Source organism: Candoia aspera, chromosome 2 (assembly GCF_035149785.1).
Source record: "Candoia aspera isolate rCanAsp1 chromosome 2, rCanAsp1.hap2, whole genome shotgun sequence".
In the NCBI taxonomy this organism is placed as follows: Eukaryota; Metazoa; Chordata; class Lepidosauria; order Squamata; family Boidae; genus Candoia; species Candoia aspera.
The window spans coordinates 58,851,014-58,867,979 of NC_086154.1; the positions used below are offsets into that span (position 1 = coordinate 58,851,014).

Consider the following 16,966-nt stretch of genomic DNA (forward strand, 5'->3'; position numbering starts at 1 on the left):
CTGTAATTGGATCCTGGAGGGAGCCAGCGAGCAAGGGAGGGACAGAGGGAGGCTGGGCGAGCCCGCTGGGGGCGGAGGGGAGGCAAAATAGTCCCGAGGCTTTGGCCTGCGCCTCCCTCGCCTGTGAAGCGCTTGATTTCATTGTTCCAGGCTGATGTCACTCCCAGTTGTTACAGACGCTTCTCCGGGTAACAATGTGGGACTAGGAGGCACAAAGGACCTTTCTGGAGATACCCCAAAGGTAAGAGGGAGAGAGAAGTCTCTGCGTCGGATCCATCCACCAACTTCGGGGGAGTTGGGGATGCTACGAGACCAGGGTGCCGAGGGGGAGCGAGCCCGGGGCAGCATGGGCACCCCGCCACCATCCCCTCCAAAGCAACTTTTGCAGCTGCAGGAGTCGCCGCATGTAAGGCGCCGCGGCTGGTGGGAAGGCGCGCGGCTCGGCCGGCGGGAATTCTAGGGAAGGGGAGAAAAAAAGTTTGGCCTCCCATTTGCCGGAGCCATGTGTTTCCGCGCCAGTTTGGAAAGGAGTTGGAAGCTTTTCTTCAGGGAGCAGTCAGGAGGGGGTACGGTGCTGCGGCAGCAGACCGCGCAGGGAGCAACGACACTGGGAGTGGGTGGACTAGTTGTTGATGCCCAGTTTCCCCACGCGCACGCACACCGCGACGCGCCATCCCACGCCGCGCTCTTAGCCCTTCTGTCCTTGCAGTGTTCAGATCCAGCGCGTCCCAAAATCTGGTGCCTGGGAAGATCGCTTTCCCCCGAACCCACTGATTAGTAAATCCAGCGGCATGATCTGGCGCAGCGTCTTTGCAGAACTTTGGCGCGTGTGACCGGTCGCGCGGACTTCCCACGTTCTCGGAGGCAAGAAAAAGTGTTGAGTTGTTTGGGCGGGTTGGAGTCCAAGTAAGAAAGGGGCTATGATCTCGCGCCGAAATTCCGCAACCCCTCCTTGATTTTCCTTAATTCCCAGCTCTGGACTGTGTAGACCTCGCTACCGCTCTGGGATCCTTCATCCTTCTCATGCCCCTCTGTTCTCAGCTGACGATCAGCACCTGCTCTTTCCATTTGTTTTCCTCCTGGATGAACCCCTCAAATGCAGGCTTTTCTAGTTTAGAACTTTCAGCCAGCGGGTTCTTCTGATTTTATTAGCTTCCTCTCCTGCTTTATCTGCGTGGTCCTCCTTTCTTTCACTGACCAACTTCTTAAATTGCCTCCTGGCAGAGATGTTAACACCTTTCAACTAACTTCACGGCTGTGCGGTTCTCCATAGCCTGTGGTTGCTTACACCTGCCACCCCCCCTTCCTATATTTGTACCCTGTTCATCTTCCTTCCTGTCCTGAGCTTGGAACTGGCATGGCCTATTTCTGTGCTCAGATTGCTATTGCGGTGAGGCCCTTGGGGACAGCTTGGGTGATGAATCTCTACCCAGCTCATTCCATTTGTCACACAGCCTCTGTTTCCAGCACCTGCCCCCCCCCCCCCACTTTGGCAGCAGACTGCATTTGTTCTGTACACATCCTTTTGTTCCACTCCACTACTGGATGCCAGCCCTCTCCCGGTCATTTCTCATCCTCTTTATTAAGAGAGATGGGGGGGCACCAAGTATGATAACCAAAAAGAAGGATGAAGATGGTACTGGCATGGTCAAGGCAGGGGAATGTTGTTTTAGCCAGCCTTGTGTTAGGATGATGTCAAGAAGTACTTCATTTTCTGGCTGTATAGAACTCTTTTCACTAGTATGTGACCTTTCTACCCAGTGCCCTCCAGGTACATTGAGAGTGCAACTTCCACAATTCTCCGCCACGTGGGAGAGGGCCACTGATGGCCCAACGTGCCACGTGGACCACAATACAAAATGACCCACTGTCTCACATGACCACTCTAGGGCATTCTGTGGAGATAAATTAGATTTGTTTCCCCAAAGCGGTCTGACCATTACAGTGGGGGAGGCTCTGGTATCAGGTCCTAAACACATTTACTTAAAAATAAGTTCCAGATAGTCTTAATTCCAAGCGAATGTGTCAGCTCTGCCCAAGGTGTAACCTCCAGATTTGTTAGAACTACCAACAGCCTGAATGTCTAGCCAGAGCAACAGATCTGGAGGGCAGAATCTTGGGAAAGGCTGGAAAAGCCAATTTCTTAAAGAAACCCAGAGTTAAAGTGAGCTTTTGCTTACTGTAATGTCATTTCCTCTTAAAAGGCAGAAGCACAAGAAGGGGCGGGAGGAATTCTTACATGTTTTGTTTCATGTTGGAAAAGCGAAAGCATACAGTTGTGATCCTGCCAGCTCCAAGTACAAAGGCCTGACCTTATTCCCATCCAGAATTTTTCTCCCCAGTCAGGGATGTGCAACTTCTGTCAGCTGAAGGGCCGCACCAGGCTTTTATGCAGCTTGTCAAGAGCCATACTCCAAAAAAGGCTGGGCCGGAGCCCATTTTGAGTGCAGGATCAGGAGTTTTAACACATGAAATGGGGTCCTTGAATATCCGCAAAGCTTAAGACACCCCTTAACCCTTCCCTTCGCCCTAAATACAAAAAAGGGTCACAGATCTTTGGCTCTGTCTGCTTGGGGGCGGGGGGGGGGGGGACGCTGATGGTTACAAAAAGATGCTGGAGGGCCACACACAGCTCCGGGCTGTACCTTTTACAGAATTGTCCAGCCGTTTTTTGTCTTTTTTTAAAACAATCATTGACCTCATTAAATAAGTAAATAAGAACCTTGTGTCCTAGGGATGCGTCCTCCTCCTCCCTCCACCCTTCTGATAGTAATCTGTTTCATGTGACCAACTAAATCATCCATAAAGGCTTCTGTTTGGGAATTCTGCAGGGCATCCTCTACAGTAAAAGCCCTGTTCTGGTGGATTTTTCATCCTCCTCTAGTGCTTTTCAAGCCTTGATTGAATTATCCCAATTCCCCTTTCTCCTCAAACATTTGCCTCTTTGTCCTGTTAAGATCCACACATCCTCCACCCTTCCCTGTCCATGCAGTTTGGGAACTGCACATCAATATTCAAAGCAGCAATGAGGTCATTTTTCCAAGGGCTTCTCCTCTCCTCCTCTTCACTATTCAGGAAACACACCAGGAATTGTTCTTGTGCTCCAGTCAGAGATCCCTCTCATGTGAAAGCTGGGGGTGAGTAGGGGAAGATTAATGAGAAAGCTGCACACATAAGCAAGCTTCCATTGGCAGCTTATTAAAACTATGTTATTCTTTGTGCTCTCCAGCTGCATTGGTAGGAAATGGAAAAAGAATTCTTTGAGTGGCTTTGTAAAAAGCTAAGATACAATCAGTGACATGGGCATTTCAAGGAAGTATTGGTGTTAAGGCATTAGGAAAATAAAGTGAAATCACCGAGTGATTAGGATTTATCATTTTTCATTGCTTTAGGGTGTGATTAGAATCAGGCCCAAAGATCCTTTCTCACCATTGCAACATATCCCAATATTGTCATCAGGTGATAAAAATAAGTTCTGCTAATAGCAATTTCAATCTGGTGAGGTACTGCTTTTCAAGAGTCCTCTTCTGAATTTTTTCCAGTGGATGTATTCATATTTGGTTCGTTCTACTGCATAGAAAGAATCAAAGGCACCCACTCTTTAAAATAAGAAACCAGTTGGGAATGATTGGATAGGGAAAATTATTAGTCTAGCTTCATCGTAACAAAATCAACATTAACTTTTAGCAAAGTTAATATTGGTTTTGTTACGATGAAGCTAGACTAACAATTTCATGGCCGTGTTTCAGTTCTATCCATTCCAAAGAAGGTTCTTACAATTAGTAAATTAAGGACGCTCTAAAGAAGTAGCAGGATAAGCTAAAGAAGGACAACATTGATGATGTCATGCAACTGGGAAGAATTGAGTTTTCTCCCGGGAACAGAATGAGACAATAAATCAAATTGCAGATAATCAAGGTCAGGAATAAGAAATGATGCAGAGCCCTCTTTACCACAAAGCAAAGTGAAACACTTGTCTCAGATATCAGATTGTTAAAGAAGCACCATTTTCTTTTTCCAGCATCCATTCCCATATATCAGGGAACTTTAGAGACTGTAGGCATTGTTTTGATTGGTACTTTTAGCTTTAAAAATGTCTAAAGCAAACATTCATAATTTGTCAATATACACTTTCAGAGGGAGCTTTTCAAAAAACAGCAATTTTATTTGAAAGCTTTTCTTACATGGTTGGTTATGGGTAATATTATATTTGACTACAGTATTTCAGACCAGATTGTATTAGGCCTTTGGAATAATGCTTGTGGGACTTACTAGGCCTGGGCCCAAGTTCCTTCAGTCCTGAATCCATTTTGTGGAGCCGGAATGTCCACTGGTGCCAGGAGAAGGGTTATAAATGCACCATGAGGGTGATTTTTCTAAGAAGCTGTTAAGGGAAATTTCCAAGTGGTACAGACATGGTGAGACTTCTTTGCACTTCTTTTTTTGCACATACTGAAAGAGATGATGCCTGAGGTCTAATTTTTTTGAGAACAAAAGGTGGCAGATCTATTCACCATGAAATTCTGTATGTGCAAATTATACACCCAGCACAAAAAGTAGAAACCAATCTTGTCACTCTTGGAAAAGGATGGGAATAGTGCCAGGAGCCTGCTACCGAATGCTACAAAAGCTTGTATGAACTTAAAAATGGCCCAGAAGTCCTGTGGGAATATAAGGATTAAATAATATATTTATTGTCTTATAAGCTGTCTTTAAGCTTTCACTTTCAAAAGGTGATAACCAAGTCAGGTGGCTTAATGATGTGTGCTAGATGGGGTTGGTATCAGGTTGCATGTACTTTTCCATCCCGGGGCTGTGATGCCATTCAGAATGGGATTTGGGGGTAGAACTGCAAGGTGCTACATGCAGCCAAAGGGCCCCCAAACATAGAAGTGTTAGATTATCCCAGTTTGAGGTAGGTAGGAGATAGATAGAGATAGAGATAGATAGAGACTGCGGTCTAAAGCCCAATGCCAAAATTACTCAGCTGCACCATTGTCTCCCTGTCACCCTGCAGCAGCCAGGAGCACTTCTTGGATTGGCAAAGTACATTACAAGCCAGTTGCTGGAAAATGGGCTAAGCTATAGAACATTTTCTTTGTAAAGTCATAAACTAGTAAGTTTAACTTAAAGCTATGTAGGTGGCAGCTCTATGGCTCTAGGAGAAGAGACTAGTATAAGATTTGTTGGCTCCTTGTTCCTTTTCTCTGAGGGAGACAATTTGGCATTGGACTCTCCCTCCTATCTGTCAAAGGTTGGCTTTTTCTAAGATCAGGAATCCCATCTTCAGCCACAGAAGAGAACATGGGGGGACAGGTAGGCTAAGGATCAGCTAAATCCAAAGTTTCTCTGTCATCTCATCCCAAAGACCCCCAAAATAAAAAGAAGTTCAAGATTTAATGAAAGGAAAAAACTTTTTTTCAGTGAATTCTCAGTTCCATCCTGTTGATTTGCAGTTGGAATGTTTTAACTCTCAGATATTCTAACAAGAGCTTAAGATTGATTTGCGTATGGGTGAAATAATTTCATTAAACAATGTTTTATTACTGAAGAAGTATGTATAATGAAAAAAAAAGTGTATTCACAAATTAGAATGTAGCCAGGGAAATATTGTAATCCTGGCTAATAGAACAAAAAACTTTTGTTTTTTAAAAGAAAGGGAGGTACAAAAAGTTGTCCTATTTTTGCAATAAATAAATGCAAGAGAACAAAATTAAGACAACTTTCTAACTTTCATTGTCAGTTTTTCCAGGCCTCCTGCATCCATTGACTAGGATATCACAAAACATGGTTTCTATGATTCTTATACATAGGTGTGGATTCTGATTAATCCATGGGCTAAGGTTAGTTTTATTCAGGATAAGTGGGTTAATAATAAGATATGTTGTCTGGATTATGAGAAAGATAAAACCCCAAATTTGTCTCCCCATAAATTAATTTGCCCAGACAAAATCCAAAGAATAAAACCTCCAAATTAAAAAAAAATCCCTTTGTCAAGTTGTATAACTGTTAGATTGTGATTCACTTTCTAGGACTTGAGCTCCTATTCATATTTTTCAGTGATCCATATTGATATTCATTTATAATTAATGATCCTGCACCGGTATTAAGTTTTCAGTAAATCTCCACTATATCTTGACCGTTGGGTAATGTTTGATTTTGATTCTTCATGTTGGGTTGCTCTGGATCTTTTTGTTGAGTTGACCTTATCCTACATAACTCCATGTTGCTAATCTCAGCAAGTCTCTAGGGTGCAATAGAAGAATAGTGATCTGAACCCTTGCATTTCTACAAAAGCCTAACATAAACATAATTAACCTGATGTGACAGGCAAGGCCTATCTTGAAAAAGTTAATATCCCATCTCTAAACTTGTCCAGTGACAGCCCCTGGCTGATTTTGTCTGAGTTCAAAAGCTAGGAAGGATTTGGCCTGATTAGAACTTGGTTGAGAGGCCCCCAGAAAATTCCAGAGCTGTAGGCCACCCTACATGTGGATGCAAACATTGGAACAGTCAGGCATATGGCACAAGACCAAATAGCATTTCATTTTGTTATACATAGGGTTGCCATGAGTCATAAATGACTCAAAGGCAACTAACAACAACAGGCCGCCCTGGGAAATTGAAAAATCACCCCGAAAGAAGGCAATACAGCCAAACACTTCTGGATTATTACCAGGAGAACTACATGGCTATCTCCATGAAGTCACCAGGAGTTGAGTTGAACTTGAAGGAACTGTACTTTAAGCTTGCCTAATATTAGATGTTTGTTTGTTAATGACCCACCCAGATATATATTAATGTGTTTTCTACATACTGTAGGTCACTAATGCACTGGTATCTGTCTTGCAAATTAAGACAATTTACTTGATTAGGCCTCCTAGAGAAACAAGAAAAGCCCATCATTTGAGACTTCTGGCCCAGTAATTCAGCAGGTTCCATAGCACTTTGGCAACCTACTGCATGAACTGTTCGTGGCTACAGCTGGATAAAATTCAGTTTTCTCCTCATGCTCCTTACCCTCTGATGGTGCTCTGAATGTTTTGAGAGCTGTGCTAAGACCTGGGAGCCAAAGTGCTGTCAATGGATCAGGCACTAATAAGATGCAAGGGCTGATGATCCCTTCCACTGGCAAATATTGCCACTATTACCATCTGCTGTCTTTTCAAGCTGCCGGTTGCTTATACGGTCTGTGGCATCTTTGTTTTCCCTGTCATCTGTGAAATCAACAATAGCCACAGTAGGAGATTTCCTATCAGATGGGCTTACTTTGCCCCAATTTCTAGAGGTGGGGGGTTGGCATTTCTTCCTACAACAAAATCCATCCAAAGTATGAGAATATGAAAATGTGCATTAAGGTCAATCGTTTTTGATATTTTCTAAGCATGTATGTTCAAAAACAAGTTCCACTGATTTAATGCTAAGTCAGTAGAACTATGTTTGGGACTAAAACCTTAAGGATACAGTAGTACTTTTGACAAAGTGATAAGATCATGGGTGCATTCAATTCAACATTTGACATTTCTGATACTTCTCTGGTTTCGAGTTGTTATGTATCCCTTTTACTTTCTTGTTTTTAGATGTCTTCTTGTTCGTTATCATTCCGCATAACTGACTAGCTGTTTACTTCTCACTTGTCCTTTATTTTTGACATTTTATTTGGCCAGCAACAGAGGTAAAGCAGCGTTTCTTAGTTTCCACTTTCTGTGATCAAGTCGCATATTTGCTCCTCAGAATTTCATTTGTGTAACTTTATGCCAGAAATGTAACAGTGACAGTAAAATGCCTATGTAATCCACTGAGCAGTCGTTTTTTTAATCACAAGATCCTTTGTCATGGTAAAAATAACTACTTGGATTGTGCGAACAACCGTCTAGGATCTAAATTGACCCTTATAGCATTGACGTTACTGCTGAAACTTCTAAACTAAGCCAGTCTCCATGGTCACCAACAAAGAATCAGGATATGAATGAGATTAAATGCTTAATGAGGTTGTGTTTCAATCACATGTATGGAGTTATATTGATTACCTGCTCAGGAAAAATGCTTAGAGTATTTTGCTATGTTGAACCATGCAAATGGCATGTCGGTGTGTGATCAGCCAATCTAAATGGTAGCTTCCCATGATTAAGAAATATGAAGCAAGTTGAAGTGTAACATTATGCTTTCGTAACGTATGGCAGTATGTTTATGAGAAAGCTCTATGTTCTTTAGTCAAAATAAACTCTGCTTATAAAGTTAAGCCCCTTCTATTATTTCTACTCTTACTTTCTTGTCAATGTATTTATGCCCTAATGTATAAACCTCTAGCTGCACATTAATAATAGTAAATGCTTGGTATGGGTCAAGAGCAGAAATCTATCTGCAGAGATAATGTTAAGTATTATCTTGGCAGCAGTTACATTTTTTATTGGATGACTTTGGAAAAATATGTGCCCACTGCCAACTGGCTTGTGAGTAAATAAAGCATAGAAGGCAACTTCTTTTACAATGAACATATAGTAGGTACAGAAATATAGAAGAACATCCTTAATGGAAAACTAACTATTATGAAGCATACAGACTAAGGGGAAATTACATTGATAAGTAACCTTAATAGCGGTATAAATTTGTTTCAACAGATTTCATTGAATTGTCTTCCATAGCATCTTTTTTAACTTACTGACTTAGAGAATAAATAATACCTTCATCTATATATACCTAAAGTTTATAATAAAATCTTGGGTTATTCCCAAGGTAGGGGAATGAGGTAGCAGTGTATCTCATTCTTAGTCATATGCTTTGATGAAGCTGTCAGTTCCCTGGATTCTTTTGATCCTCTTGAGAACTCAGGTGGAATCAGTGCTACTCTGGTCTTACTGTGCCATGGAGTAGGCCAAGAAAGGCTCAACCTAGTAAATCCACTTAAAATTACATTCCAGAGGTCCCCAAACTGCTGGAGTTGGTGGGTATGTTTGGAATTTGAGAATATGTTATGGGCACCAAATGGCTGCCGTTGAAGAATCTAATCATTTACAAAGCACTGATTTACAACAATGCTACCTGAAGCTAGTCCCCCTCCTGCATGATGCTCTCTACCACCCCTGCTTACCTTTGTCTTTTTTCTAGGCAGCTGTGCACACTTCTAAACAAAGTACTGTACTTCAGCCACTGATCATGCTTATGGTGAGGCCCAGAAGCATCTTGAAAATAAAGGTGATGTTAGATGTGTGTTTGGGGGTGGGGAGGGAGTACTTTGCAGCAAGCTGGCATTCTGTGTTATGTAAAAGAATGGGTGGGATAGGAAGACTGGTGGGTGGCAAGAAAAGTGTCTACAGGCACATTGGTGCTTCTAGATGTGACACTGGGGTCCTCTATTTTGTCCTAAGCAGTTAGGAGGCTTTTGCCAGCCTTACAGCTTTAGAGCCACTTGAATTTCATGTCATGTTAAAAGTCCACTCTGCTTTTTTCATAGCATATCAGTATTTGGAGTTTGTGAAATTAACATAAATAATCACAGAAGCAACTTTAGGAAACGATGTCCCATCCAACTAATCTATCGGTCTGAATAGATGTAGATATTTAGGAGAAATTAGTACAAAAGATTGACACCAGTGACACCAATGTAATTATAACTCTCTGCTACTCAATATTAAAACAGAATTCAAGTCATGGTAGAGTATCTGCATTTAAAATCACTATTCTTAAAATTCTATGTTTGTTTCAAACACTGAACCCACAGTTCTTTTGCCTTCTACCTGGTTTTGTATATGGTAAGCATGTAGAAACAAAAGCATATCAAATTAGGCATACCAAATTTGAAATATGTTGATATTTATCAATTAAACCAATTAAATTGTATCATTAGAAATACAAATAGCGTTCAGCTGGTAAAAATTGACTTAGCCTTTGGCTACCTACAGTACCATTTCTCTATGACATTAAGAAATTAACATCTACCATCTCGAAACCATTCTTAAAATTACGATAAATTTTTGGAACAGATAGAAACAATATTTAACTCCAGGTCTTCCTCTTTTTTCCCATCCCTAAATCATCCTCTTTTTAAGCATGAGGATAAATTTGTTCTATTCAAGGAATGGGATAGAAGATTTTATAGAATTAACGATTAAATTATTGATGGAAACTCTGGTACTGGTGAATATATTCTGCAAAAGATTTGTCACAAGTTCCAATGAGTCAAGTTCAATCCTTCTCTCATGAATTATTTATGTTTCATCAGTTCAGACTATTATCAGCAGTTGGAGGATGGTATACATCCACTTCATTGAAAAGCAAGGGATTTTTTTCAGTCTTGTACATAACTCTTATATTAATCATAAGTCTTTAAGAACTTTAGGAGGGCAATCTAGGATCACTACTTGATGAATCTGATTGGAACTTTTGGATAGAGAATTCAATGCAAGTTCTCAAGCACTGACCGTGAAGATAATTCACAGGTGGCATTCCACTCTGTTAAAATTACAATTATGTAAGCTTTTTAATTTTGTTGGTAGGGTTGCCATCTTTGTGACTATGGGCAATTAGCCAGTTGTTTCAAATGAATGTTGTTGATGAACTGTTGTTGAAATTAGGTGACCATTCAACTGTCGTTCACAGTTAATCCTGTTGTTGGTTTATTGTTCTTTTTTTTTCTAGCAGATAAGAATTCATGCAGCATGAGGAATTGATTCATTTCCTATTGCCAGTACTAGGCTTCTTAACGCGTAACAGTAGAAAACTACATTATGTCTGATGAGTGACATTTAAAAGTGTTGGAAACTGCTTTGGCTGAAAAATTCCAACACTTCAGTAACTATTAACAATAGTTTTCCTAGGGAGATCACTAGGAAATTCCAGGGGTGTAGGGGGAAAAAAACCATTGCAGTATGCTGCAAAGAATGTGCATCAAAGTGTATGAATGTGTCCATATAATCACTAGGAGATCAGCATCTCTCATCCAGCCAAGTGATGGCATAAAGTCATCTTTCAAGACAACGCTGGACCACAGTGATTTCACAGACACATCTATGTAGCTTTATTGTAAATAGTAGAGAAGTTATTTTCTTTCAACTTCCTGGTCTAGACTGTAGCCCTAGGATTTCCTGGCATCTCTCATCCGAAGTTACTGCCTTTAGCCATGCTTAATTTTTCAAGATTAATTGACTAGGTACTGCCACCTTGCTGGGCAATGGCATAATCTTCCACTGTTCCTACCATTTTTTGCAAAACTAGAGTCTTGATTTGGTAAGCAGGCATGCTTCTCTTTGATCCAGTCCAGGAGAGTTTTATCCCATAAGGCTGCAATCCGCATTTTTAGCAGCTGTCTCACTTGAATCAGTGTAAAATGTTTTTGAATAGAATTGCATAGTAGTGGATTGTAATCAAATTTAATCATGATATATATTATTACCATCATCTTTAGAAATCCAGATATCTGAAGATAAGAAAGGAAGCATATGTGCAAACATGCATAGCAGCACAATAACAATACATGTAAAAAATGCATAGTATTTTGATTATGATATTTGAAATAATAGTTCAAGGCAGTTTGGTTTGGCTCAAAACACGTCCATCTGATATAGAGGATTTCTCATCCTGTGTTAAAAAAACAAAATATGATAGGCTTTTCTTTGAAATGCAATCATCATGAAATTTAACAAAGATTTGATTTCTCCTGGGAAACAGAGAGTAGAGAAAAGGATCTTTTCTCTGCTTTCTTTTTTTCTACTTAACAGCCAGTTAAGTAGAAGAATACCTGAAAAAATTCATAAATACAAGGCTAGTTGTCAGTAATTCCTCTGACTGAGAGCTTAACCTCTAGCTATGTAAGAATTGACATTAAAAGAAAAGCGATTCTGTGTTGGTCAAAAGGCTTATCAGTAGGAGTATACTCAACTAACTATTGTCCTTGTTTTCTCAAAATTTCACAAATACTTATTTTACTGCAATTAAGGTGACAACTTATATATTATTTTATATATATTATTATTATGAGAGCCATTTGGTCTAGTGGTTAAGGCACCAGGCTAGAAACCAGGAGACTGAGAGTTCTAGTCCCGCCTTAGGCACGAAAGCCGGCTGGGTGACCTTGGGCCAGTCCCTCTCTCTCAGCCCAACCCACCTCACAGGGTTGTTGTGGGGAAAAGAGGAGGAGGAAGGAGTATTAGGTATGCCCGCTGCCTTGAGTTATTTATAAAAATAAAAAATAAATAATTATGTTGCCAAGTAAATTAATATTGGTCATAGGCATCTACTACAAACTGCAATGACAAAAAAAGTATGAAACCTGTATTGCAACATCACAACACAGATGCCACAATATCACAACCCTGGCCTTTCATACTTGCATCCCAACATCAGCCACAAGGGTGTAATCACAGGGCTGATGTCACAAAGCATTCTCATCCCTTGCCCCTTTTCCCTGCTGACTTCTGTGGAGTCTGGGGAAAATTGTACTGTGATGACTTTTGCTATTACGTGAGAACCAGCCTGATAGTGAGTCTGATAAAAGTGCAACAGCTTTGTTTTGTAATGATTCCCCTGAGGAACACCAGATATTCAAAAGATTTTAGGATCCTTTTTGAAGTATTAGTTTGCCCCATTTGGGATCTTCATTTTTAAAGTTAAAAGTAAACTTTGCAATTGTTAAAAAGAAATACAAAGAAAACAACATACAAAAACAAATTAAAAATAATATATGCACATCCAGTTAGTTAATAATTATAATACCAAAGCAAACAAAACAAAAATAACCTCCCACAAAGAAACATAACCCCAAAAACTAACTTGGTAAATTTATGTAAATCATGTAACTATATCTCAAATATGCATGCGTACGCACACACACACACAACATGTTATAAAATGAGAGTCAGCTTGGTGTTGTGGTTAAGGCACCAGCCTAGAAACTAGGAGACCGTGAGTTCCAGTCCTGCCTAAGGACAAAGCCAGCTGGGTCACTCTCTCTCAGCCCTGGGCAAGAAAACACACACACATACATGCTGTATATCAAATTGCATTAAAATGTGTTTGTTCTTGTAAAATATTATGGAATCTATAGCAAAGGGAGGAAAACAATGGTGCTACTTTTGGATTAGTAGACCCCAAATGGTGTCTTTCTCTCTGCTTGTGGGGGTCTTCCTGATTGCATTGCTGAAGGAGAAGCGAAGCAAGACTTGTGTTTCTAAGGCCAAACTTATACCTGGAAGCAACAGTACCTCTCTCCTTCTCTCCCATGGCCCTGTGCCCCACCTGTGATGTGCCTCCTTTTCTAATCCTTTTTCTAAAGTCTTACCACATAGGAGTGGAGTGCAGGGCTCCCTTCCTCAGAAGGCAGAAGAAGTCTGATGGCTTGGCTGTAGTTGTCCAGCCTGCCATAACTTGTTCTCCCAAGCAAAGCCCCAGGTTTTCCTGACACTTAGTTTCCCAGGCAAGAATAAAAGCAGTGGAGTCTAAATAAACCCCTTGAAACTCTTTGATAAGACAGTTGCCGCCTGGGACAGCTGAGAGATCAGAAGGGACATGGTGACCACGGCTGCATTTACACAGCTGTTGCCTTCTCGCCTCATCCCTGGGTTAACTAGCATTTTCATCCTGCTTTTCTTTTGGATTTTCAGGAGGGATTTCGTATCATTTATCTTAGGTAATCAAAGAGGAAATCATCATAATCACCAACCCAAAGCTCTTTGGAATCCCTTGTCCCCCACAGGAGCAGTAACTACGGACTCAGGTCAAGATGGGAAGTACATTGGCCAGCCATCCACAGAAGCCCCTGATGTGCCAGAGGAGTGAGATTCAGTGTGAGGAGGAGTAAGGGTAGAATTGAGTCAGCCTGGTAAATAAATCGTGATCTCCTGAGGAACCCCTAGTGACCTCTTGTGGAACCCTAGTTGAAAAACCCTGCTTTAGAGAAAAGGGTGGGCTAGAGTTTCACCTGCCAGCTTGCTCAGGGATGTGAGCTCCCATCTCTGATGATACTAGGCAGGCCCAGCACTAACAAGGAAAAGTCCATCCATCTCTAAGCTACTTTTCTTCCAGCTGGCAAGCGCCTCTCCCATCTACTAATGGTTGTGCCAACCTGAAATGGAAAGGAAATAAAGGCACAGAGAAAACGATGGGTTAGACTAATATTTAATGCTCCTTGTTTATACCATATGAATGGTGCATTCATGACTTCAAAAGCAAAACAATGGCAAAATATATTTCACAAGTTACAAGCCACTTTATCATAGAGTATTTCCAATACTCCCTCAGGCCTGCAGTCTAACTTGCTGTATATGTTGTATTGAGGTTAGCTATAAAAAGAGTTGGGGGAGGTGTAGCGCAAACGAAACAAATATATACTTACTGCATTTCTTAGCTATCTTTCAAGACCATTTAATTCTAAAGCAATAACTCCATCCACGGTTGTTTGGGAGTGAACTCCATGGAAGTTCCCTGAAGTCAGTAAAAATGCATGAGGTTATGTTAAACAGTAATTTACAGAAAGATCCGTTTTTTAAAAAGTAAAACTTCTAGGTTGCCTTTCCATGATTTATTTTGTCCCCTGCTTCCTCTCTGACAGAGTGGCAAAGCTTTTGTTTCTGCATAGAAATTATCAAAAGTCACATTTTCAACAGAAAAGAATAAGAATTACCTTAGTACAGTTTTAGTGCAAATGGTTCCAAGCACTGAAATGTGCTAGGACTGTGTGCATGGTGAGGCTTCGGTTTGCAACTTCTGAAGTCTCATTATTTTCTACAAATATGTGACCGCATCATTTGACACTTGATTTATTTCTATAAAAAATACTTGTGACTATAGAGCAGCTTAAACAAGACAGATGGGAATCCGATAAATTAGAGGGCAAGGTTAGGGTTAGAAGCTGCTGTAAAGTAACACATTCAACTTTACCAGTACTCTTAGTAATCATACAACATTTGTGTTTAGGAGGTAGGGAGCGAGCAGCCACAACATTTTCTTCCATCCACAAAGTTTATTCCAACCACTTTCTTCCAGTGATTTCTCTACAGCAAGAATTTGGAGGTAATGGGGATAATCGGAAGATGGGGGTGGGGAAATTCATCACCAATCCTGCATCTGGTCCAGCCATCAGATGACCCTTTCTACTTCCTTGGCTGAGCAACAGTCCAGTTGTTTTGTGTGGGGTTTTTTTGGGGGGGGTATTTTTCTTTCCTTCTGCCTCCAACAAGCGAGTGGGGAATTAAGGAAAGTGTTTGGAACAACAGGCTGAAGCACAACTTGGAAAGAGGGACACTCCCCAACCTCCTCTGTACAGTGACAGAAAATCTAAACCAACTTCCTGTATATATGCATATGTGATGACTATATTTTAAAAAGCACACTATTAGTTATCTTTTATGGCTGACCCTAAACAGCTTCCAAAGTCAAACAATACAATGAATGGCAAAATAATAATAAATTTGGTAACAAATCCATTACAAGCACAGCACCACTTCTCACCTGGGACAACATAATGTATTCCATGTTGTCTTCAGTCCTGGAGGCTTTTCAAATTTGCCAGGTCTTAGCAAGTTTCCAAACAGTGGAGGGGAAAGGGCCTGTGCTCGCTGTCAGGGTCATGCTGATCCCCAAGAGAAAGGCCCTCGGTAGGGAGTGCTCACGTCAGAGCCCATCCTGCCAGCTTTCTTGATAGATGGGATCTTCAGGAAGCATTCTCTGCAAAAATATGATGAGATGATTGCTCTTGTTTGTAGAGGACTTTTTGCAACTATTTATAACACCTGAAAAAAGAGAAGTGAAGAAGGAAGCAGGTAACTTAACGTGCCTGTTTTTGAATAAAGCTGCATTGTTAGACTGTTCCATTTCATTTCATTTCTTGACCATCCTTTGTATGTCACCACTCATACAACTACATGGCTTACAATATATAAAACAAAATCCATATAAATAATACAGTGTAAAAAACTGGCTGCCGATATGTAAAGCTTTCCAGACCAAATGCTGTCCAGAAGAAGACAGCCATTTTTCTAAAGAATATGAGGGTGGGGGCACACCTGGTTTCAGGGGACCTGTTGTACCTGGAGGAGGGGCTGCTGCTAAGAGTATCATTCTCCAGGTTCCAACCCTTGATACCCTCGATATGGGCACCTGGGGACTGTTTGATAGCAGACAGGTGAAAACAAAAGCAGGTACATTGGGGCCAGCTCTTCCATGTCATAAGAAGCAAATTTACATAGTCACCCTTCCCCATAATTATAAAGGCTGTTACGATTCTTTGAAATGCATAGTATTCCAGGCATGCAAGAACCCCAAAGAGCCAGTTTGGTCTAGTGGTTAAGGCTCCGGGCTAGGAACCAGGAGGCTGTGAGTTCTAGTCCTGCCTTAGGCATGAAAGCTGGCTGGGTGACCTTGGGCCAGTCACTCTCTCAGCTCAACTCACCTCACCGGGTTGCTGTTGTGGGGAAAATAGGAGGAGGAGGAGGAGGAGGGAGTATTAGGTATATTCACCGCCTTGAGTTATTTATAAAAATAAAGGTGGGATAGAAAATAAATAAATACAATCTTCACTAGTATCTTCCTGGGTAATGACCATTTGTGTGATCAGGGTGGTGAGGATGTATTTTAATTTATTTAGTTTTTAATAATGCAGAAAGGTTCCGTTCAGTACTTTCACTATTAAGTTTGACATCTCACTCAAGATCTGGTCTGCAAAAATCAGGGCACTCACTAGATGGTGGAAAAGAAATGATCATCTCATGGCCATCCAGATTTTTGCAGCTCTGATCTGGTAATCCACCTATTATTCTGCCTAGATGCAGAATCTTCACCACACACACACACACAGTTTGCTTCATTAATTTTTGTTCATTGAAAGTAATGGCCCAATAAACAGGAGTTTGGGGAAAAATCTGGTGTATGGAAAGAAGCCTTTTGATGTCCCAGTTCCTAATTTGTGTTCCACTTCTCCTCTTTCCTGATCAAAGAATTCATCTTTCTCTTACATTACAATAATTATGCACCA

The 16,966-nt window shown here is 41.0% G+C and overlaps 1 protein-coding gene across 5 annotated transcripts in view; it reads left to right on the forward strand.

Annotated features, from left to right (window-relative positions):
- Nucleotides 1-16,966, forward strand: part of PCBP4 (poly(rC) binding protein 4) — a 45,564-nt gene continuing 28,598 nt past the window's right edge. The window contains exons 1-2 of one of the 5 annotated variants that reach the window (XM_063291929.1): nucleotides 1-241; nucleotides 9,109-9,195. The gene's annotated coding sequence lies outside the window, so the exon portion shown is untranslated. The remainder of the gene's footprint in view (nucleotides 242-9,108; nucleotides 9,196-16,966) is intronic. The other 4 variants (XM_063291930.1, XM_063291928.1, XM_063291933.1 and 1 more) reach the window with 4 other exon arrangements.